General features: G+C 45.6%; 1 pseudogene; it reads left to right on the top strand.

The window, feature by feature from the left end:
• The first annotated feature begins 2,045 nt into the window (after positions 1–2,045).
• LOC136488676 (protein JINGUBANG-like) lies at positions 2,046–3,464 on the top strand (annotated as a pseudogene).
• Positions 3,465–8,402: the final 4,938 nt, after the last annotated feature.

Here is an 8,402-nt window from a genome sequence, read left to right as displayed (position 1 = left end):
GAGCTTGTGATAAGCACTCTACATGGGAGAGTGTGACTTGCGGGTCACCACTAGCAAGAGGACCGGTGGTAACCTTGGAGCTTGTCTCAATAGGGACTAGTGTGTTGGCAAGCACGTGAACCTCGGGATAAAAATCATCGTGTCATCCTTGTATTCCCATTGGTTTGCATCCTCGTTACACAAGCTTGTAATTATTTTCATATACATTGTGCTTGTGTAGTTGCTCTTGTAATTAGTTAGCTTGTGTAGCTCACTTGTTATCTTCTTGCTTGTGTAGCATAGAAGTAGCTCCCTCGCGTGGCAAATTTGGTTTGTGTAACCTTGTTAGTCACATTGCTTAGTTTGTGCAGCTAAGTATTTGCGCTCTCTAATTTGGCATTGGCTGCCTTGTTATTGAGCATTGCTAGTGAGCTTAGGTGGATTTGTGCTTTTGCTTACTAGCAAGTGTAGGAGCTCCCCCGTTGCTTGAAATACTAGTGGCATAGGTTTGTGTGACCTTGCTTCTAGAATTGATTAGGTGAACTCTAGCTAGCCCAACACCTTAGTTGCTTAATTAGGATCTTTCCAAGGTGCTAGAGAACATATATAGAGGGGTGTAGTCTTGGCTAGACTGATTGTTTTAATTCCACATTTGTTTCAGTTAGCCGGCTCGATTAAATTTAGAAAAGACTATTCACCCTCCTCTAGTCTGCCATCTCGACCTTTCAGTCGGGCGAGACGGAGCCTGCGACCAAAGCGTCGGCGAACAAGAGCCCGTGCCCAAGGGGTCGAGCAAGTCAGAGCTCGCACACAAGGGGTCGGGCGAGTAGGAGCTCGCACCCAAGGAGTCGGGTGAGTCAGAGCTCGCACTCCGTAAGACTGCAATGGTAATAGTGAAGTGTAGACTGTCTTGGCTGTGAATCTGAGGATGCTTGTGGTTGTTTGAGCACTTGGTAGCACATACTAGCTTAAGCATTGTGTCCCCCTTTATAGTATGGCTTTTCCTATACTCAAATTCAAGATATAAAAGAATCTTAAACCTCTTTTGAGTTTGAAGTCATCTATATTTGTAATTGGGGGCTCCTCCCGTACACAGATGACACACATATAGAATATCAAAACTGGAATGATAAAAAAAATACAGCACATATCCAGCCAATATAAACAACTTAGAAAGTACAACACTAGTAGAAGACGCGCGCGCGAGGGCACGTAGGCGGGCAGCAGGAAACATTTTGAAGACGGAGGAAATATGCTGGATGTATGAAAAAAAACACAAGAATACCAGTTTGAGCATGGTACTTAGTAGTTCACATCCAAACATTTGTACGTAGTTCTTTGAGGAATGAATGGAGAGTGGTTAAGTAAACAGCTGGCACTTTCCTTTCCCCAATATCTGCACACAGCTGGTACATGGTAGCAACATGGAGACTAATTAAAAAAAGGGCATACCCAGTGCAGAGAGCTCCCGCTCTGTGCGGGGTCTGGGGAAGGGTGTCAGTGGCAAGTCTTACCCTCGCCTATGCAATGCGAGGAGACCGCGACTCGAACCTAGGACCTTCCGGTCACAGGCGGTAAGACTCTACCACTTGCACCAGGCTCGCCCTTCAACATGGAGACTAATTACCTTACAATATTAAAAGCTAAGTGTAGATGACTAACTTTGGAGAACTGAAGAGGCATGTTGCAAGCATCATCAAAGCAAGGGAAGATCACACATGCTTGTATATTGAAATACGCTAGATTAATGGAACAGGAATAATTCAACCATTACTTTTCTATTCTTGCACTCTATAATTCTACTAATATTACATAATCAATGAGGGGCAAAAACACACAGCAGCAGCCAGTCAGCTTTCCTCACCAGGAAGGTAGCTTAGTAAAAGTTCATCAGATATTCAGATATCTTTTTCAAACTTGGTGCCCATCAGCTTCTTATTCCGCGGCATTGTCCTATTGCAAACTTGGGCAATCGTGCATCGCGCTACAACCGCCCCGCCGCCGAGCAGCAGCCGGCCTCATCGACCCTACCCAAGGCCCAGACCTAGCCGCCGCCGCCGCCATAGATGCATACGCAGCAGCAGTACCAGCAGGCCCCGCCGCCACCACAGCAGCCGCAGCCAAAGCCGGCGGCGGTCGTGGGGATGGGGGCGGGGGCGGGGGCGAGGGCGATGGGGCGCATGCTGGGGTGGCCCATGGAGGACGTGCATGCGACCTACACCTCCGGCCGTGAGCTCTCCTTCTCCTCCACCTCCTTCGCATCCTTCTCCTCCTCCTCCTCCTCCACCACCTCTGCCTCCTCCTCACCCCACTCCGCTTCCCCGCCGCCCGCCACGATGCCACCGCCACAGCCATAGGGCCCGTGCAAGGCGCTGGCGGTGCTATGGGACCACGTGGGCTCCATTTCTAGCCTCTCGCTCTATGGGGAGTTCCTGCTCAGCGCGTCCATGGGCGGCGACATCATGTCATGGCAGCAACCCGACCTATGGCGCTTCACGCGGTTCGGCCACGATGAGAACGGCGGCTCTATCAAGGCGCTGGTAGCCACGGGTGGGAGGGTCTTCTCTGCGCACTAGGACAGCCTCTGGATCAAGCACGCTGATAGCATCTCCTGCCTCGCCGTCGTCGCCACCATGTACAACGCCACGCTGCTCTACTTGGGCTCCTAGGACCGCACGCTCAAGGTCTGGCGCATCGCTGACCTCAAGTGCCTCGAGTCCATCTGCGCCCATGACGACGCCGTCAACGTTGTCACCGCCGATGCCGGCGTCATCTACTCCGGCTCTACCGATGGCCGTGTCAAGGCATGGGAGAAGGGCAAGGCATCACATTTCCTCTAGGGCATCCTCATCACCCTCGATGGCATGTCCTGGAACGCGCTCGCTGTTGCCGCCGCCGGCTGCCAGGTCTATGCCGCGGGCTCCGACGGCCACGTGGCTGGCTGGGACCGCCTCGGCAGTAGGACCGCCGCGCGCTGGACCCTCATGTGTGATGTGAAGGCGCACGACATGGCAGTGCTGTGCCTCTGTGTCGTCAGGGACCTGCTCTACACCGACTCCGCCGACAAGACCATCGGCCTATGGCGCCGATAGAGCGGTGGCAACCTGGCCAAGGTGGGCATCATTGGAGGCCACGAGGGCCCTGTAAAATGCATCTAGGCATCCTAGTGCAGGCTCATTAATGAATGCATGGTCTACAATAGGAGCCTTGACAAGACCATCAGAGCTTGGTGGGTGCCCGATGCTTTGCAGCATGACAATGGCAACGAGTAGCAGCAACAACAAGAAAAAAGCTTCAAGGATCAGAATCAGAATGAGAAGGCTTCTTTGTTCTTGAGATGAAACGTGTCTTTTTCAAATTTTGAAATGGATTGATTGAGATTGCTCAGGTCTAGTCTATATTTTGGATTGTTTGATTGACGGTGCCAGACTTGGGTGGTTTTCTATATTAGATTAGATGGAGGGGGAGAACAAACATACAAGGATAAATGGATAACACACAAAGGTAGCCATAGAGTGGGTATAATTCTATAAATGGTTGTATAATGCATTCTGATTCTCCTTTGATATAGGTTTTGATTAAATTGAAAAAGGCTCAATGACCTTATTTGTGAGTTATGATGTGAATTCCTGAATCAAACTACTAGTATTTGCTATGGATGATGATGAACATTTCAGATTTGCAATGAGAAGCAGCAGCAAGGAAATAGCTTAAAGGATCAGAATTAGAATGAGAAGGCTTCTTTGTTCTTAGATGAAACAGTGTCTATTTCAAATTTCAAAATGGATATATTGAGATTACCTGTCGTGTGTCATGTAACCAAAGACAAAGTCTACAATGTTCTAGCTAGCTGGTAGACTATTCTAGGGTGTCCACGTATGTTCTATTTAGTTGGTGCGTTAGATAAAATTCCACGACTCAGATGAAGAGCGTCACAATCAGTCTTTCATCGTGCATTCGGCAGTGGATAGATGAAACAAGTGGATTCATTCAATGAAGTAGGGCTTCCCTGGTGATTGTACGTGACACGCAAATGGACGGTGGCGCGCAGCAGGGGACGGTGGATTCTCCGCATGCATGGCCGGTGCCTAATCATGGTGGTCAGCACGCATGCGTGCATGCTGCTGGGGCCTTGCTTGCTTTGCATGCATGCATAAGCTTTTGTTTGTGTGTGCGGGTGCACTGCTGACACTTGCTTGCTTGTATGCTTGCTGCTACTACGTGTGTGCATCTGTGAGCTGTGGGTGAATTTTCCCCCTACGCCTCCTTCCTCCCTCTCTCTGCTCTCGACCTCCTCTCTCTTTGCCTCTCTCTCCACGCGGCCGCACATCTAGGCAGATAGGATGAGGCGGCAGCGCACCGGCTGGCCAGGCCGGCCAATGGCGTGGGGGGCCCGGCGGCGCCTCTCTCTCTTCCTCTCCATCTCCCTCTCTCCAGATCTGCGGCCGCATCGGTCGGCCTCTGGTGCACCAGCTGTCAGCGCCGTAGAGGCTTATCGAGGGATTGCTAGCTTGCATTGATAGGTCACTATTCAGCTTAGCACACTCTATAAATTGTCATGCCCTATTGAGTGAGAACAGAACAAGCTAGCTACGTAAAAACTTAACCACAATAACAATTGCAAAGGACCTTGCATCACAATATAGCTGGTATAGGAATTGCGCCGCTATTTATTTGGTGAATGTAAGAAATAACTTAATCATGCGTAGTCAAGTTGTGGATAGGCCCTATGCCCTCGAAATTTGAATAATTCGCAAAACTTGAATATTTATTCAACTCTTCTTATTTCAACAACTATCTCAGGGCCTCTCGTAGGGTAGCGGGTGCATTACAAGGATATACAATATGATTGATGCCACCATAATAGGAATTACGATAGCAAAGATGGTCATGGTGAGCTCATCTTCATCTAAGCACATCTTGAGAGTGTTAGCTTCTTGCTTCTGACAATGTAACCTAGCTCCTGCTTGATGTTTTCTTCGATAGTCTCTAGCTTGCAACACTTATCTCAGGCTTTTTCTTAAAATGTTGAAATAGGTTGGCATTTGAATAGGGGGCTTATGTTGGTGATTAGTGTTGAATGTGGAGTGTCTTGTTGTGAAGGGGGATATAGGCGATTAACGGCGGGTTTAGAGGGTGGGTGCATGCCATTATTGGTGGCACTGAGCAGCATTAAGGGCCGAGGGAATCAGGTTTGTGGGGGACAGCAGCGGCATCATTGGGCCAATGGAGGTGACATCATGAGCGGTGTCATGGGGCAGTGGTGCGACGTGCGGTGGGTGGCGGTGTAGAAGAGACAGCGGCGTGACGTTGAGAGGACGGCACTAGTGTGCGAGAAAAGGAGCGCAGGTGAGTGGGCACTGGTGGTGCGCGCGGCTTTAATTTACATGCGGTCTGCTGTGCGCTTTGTTGTTTGCATGGGTTTGGAGTAAATGTAGCTAACTCGGGCGCACCCAAGCAACCGTGAAGTGGAGGCGGCGTGGAAGGAAAACACTGGTGGGTCATGAGGTGGGGAGAGCATCGGCCATGGTGCGCTCCCTGCGTGAGCTTGAGTGGAGGGAGGAAAAAGGAGGGGAGAGGGGTTCGCTCGACGAGGAGGCGTGCGAGCGGTCGTGCCCCAAAAGAAGAAAAAGGAGGGGTCTGGTACGGGGGCGAGGGTGAGAATCGAGAGCCGACAGGGTGCGGGAAAAGGAGAGAAAAGTGAACAAGGCGAGTGTGGCAATTTAAGCGTTCCAATCACTCCAGACTACTCAAATAATAACTTTTCCACACTCACCGTCCTCATGCACTGTGCGCTTCTCCTTTTCCTGCCCTCTGGTCCGCTCTTGATCCTTGTCCTCGTCCTCGTACCAGACCCCTCCCTTCTTTCTTCTTTTGGGGACATGGCCGCCCGCATGCCTCCCTCGTCGGGCGAACCCTCTCTCCTCTCCTTTATTCCCCCCCTCCGCTCGCTTGCGCAGGGAGCGCGCCATGGCCGACTATATCCCCATAGTGTAAACCAGCAGTGTATCCCATCCATGTCGTCTCCACTTCTAGTGTGCTGCACCCCATCTCCGTTCTCCACTATAAGGTGCCCTTGGTCCTTGCTCTTCTTCTTCATCCCCATCCCTCTCGAATCTGAAGCAGAGCTATGAGATCCAGTTGTCATTGTGGAACTAGGTTCATCTGACAGAGGTGATGGTGTAATCTGAGAAGAGATCTGGTTTTTGAATAAGTTGAAGTCTACCATTGGTTAGTTTGGTCTTAGGGTTCACAATGTTTGACTTCTCAGTCTCCTGTTTCTAGATCTGTTGGTCATACGCTATATTTTGGATAAATATTATCTTGTTGTTTCTCTATTGCCCTCGTCTATCCCGACTTCTGGAGTAAGCCTTAGTTGTACTAGGTTGCTCTTAACCATGTAACTTTAAATCCCGGTGTAATTTAGTGTTCGACGCCATGTAATCTTTCGTGTAATTCTAGATTTATGAAATGTGTTGTAGCTTCATCTAAGAGGAGTGGATCCTAATTCACTCTTTTGTAAACCCTCATGTTACGAGACGTACTTGTGTTGTAGTTTTTGCTCTTTCCACCTATAATGTAATCCTAGCCAATGTTATGCTTTGAATCTAAGTGTGTTAGTTGCTTGAGCCCAACTCCATCAAATACTTCTTTCCACTAACATGTCATTGATTTGCTGGCCTAGAATATGCACCATGTAATGACAACCAACCTCTATGTTCATTTACAACATTATAATGAAAAAATCCATGTTACCTTTCTTTCCCATATTTTTCTATTTAATATACCAAATAGACTAACCTTTCGTAGCAATGCGGTGAGAAAACATATTAGACATATGAGCTATATTTTCTAAGATTTTCCCTATACCAAACACACCACCCGCAGTGAAACACGGGCAGCAGTGGCTAGTAAACATAAAGACGCAACACTATATATTGGGCTATACATAAAAATCAGTGCAGGAAGCAAGTAGTAAACAGAAAAAGCCAACATGCATGCATGTACTTTTGCTGACATCATCAATATGCAACAGCGTTTGAAAGTTTAAAAAGTTGTATTTCCTAAAACGAATCTCAAAATTAAATTCCGATTGTACCATTCTGTTTCTTACGATAAATCCTTCAAAATAAGATCCCACATGGATATATTTAGAAAAACAAAGTATTATATAATATTTTTCTCAGAAAAGATAGAACTTTTTTTTGAGAAAAGATGGAACATTTTTATTGAGCAGATATGGTGTTCAAAGTCCCTATAAATTTTTTTCTAAATTAAAAAATATATATTTTAGACATAAAAATACATTATATAAAGAAAAAAATTATTTTGTTAAATCCCACACAAAAATATAATCATAGAAATCTCATTGATAGCGTGAACGTAACAAAATACATTATAATACATCACGTATATATACTACATTAGCATCACAACAAAAAACATAAGAAAACACAAAATAATAAAAAGAACATCAAATATATACTATATAAACATCATATAATACATCGTAAAACATCACATGTATACTACATAAATATCATAAAATATATCATAGAACATCACATACTACGTGAACATCACAAAAATACATCATAAACATGACATGTATACTATGTGAATATCATAAAATATATCCTAGAACATCACATGTATACTACGCTAACATCACCTCTCAATAAAATACAAAAATTAAAAGAGTAAAAACAACCTTAAGACTACCTACAGTGTATTGTTTTGCCGATGCTTCAAACCTCATTTTTCCTTTGAGCCTCGATGCCACACACTCTAGGGTGGAATTGAAGCATCGAAAAATCAAGCATCGGGGAAAGTTCATGCATCGATGCTTGTCTTGTGAGAAAAACATGGCCCCACTTGTAGGTGACTTGAGGAGATGAGACATGCTACTAGCACCCTGTTCGCTTGTTGATTTTAGCCAGGCTTATTCAACTAGCTAATAGTATTTTTCTCTCACAACAAACCAGCACCAGCTAGCCCAAACCAGCTCTTTATGAAAATGGAGCACCGATGTGGACTCAAATATTTGAGCATCGGAACACTGTGGCTAGTCTAATAGGAAAACAAACAAGGAATAAAATAATAGAAGAAAAAAATATATAAAAATAAACTATCTAGTGTGAGTGTGGGCCACCATCTACAGCTCCAGACACACCATGCACTAACTATATAGCCTATATCTAGTAACCCATCAACGAGCAAGTAAAACATAAAATAAAAAATAGAGTAAAAGAAAAGAAATATAAGAAATATTAGAAAATAAACAGAGGAAAACAACCACCCGAGGTATAGAAAAATAAAATAAATAAATAACTTAGACAAAGAAGACAAAAAATAAAAAAATCACTTATATACTACACAGACATGATATATATCTTATGTAAAAAAATTAAAAATAAAAAGAT

This window comes from Miscanthus floridulus, chromosome 10 (assembly GCF_019320115.1).
Source record: "Miscanthus floridulus cultivar M001 chromosome 10, ASM1932011v1, whole genome shotgun sequence".
In the NCBI taxonomy this organism is placed as follows: Eukaryota; Viridiplantae; Streptophyta; class Magnoliopsida; order Poales; family Poaceae; genus Miscanthus; species Miscanthus floridulus.
The sequence above is the reverse complement of the archived record's forward strand: the minus strand, read 5'-3'. Positions and strand labels throughout refer to the sequence as shown.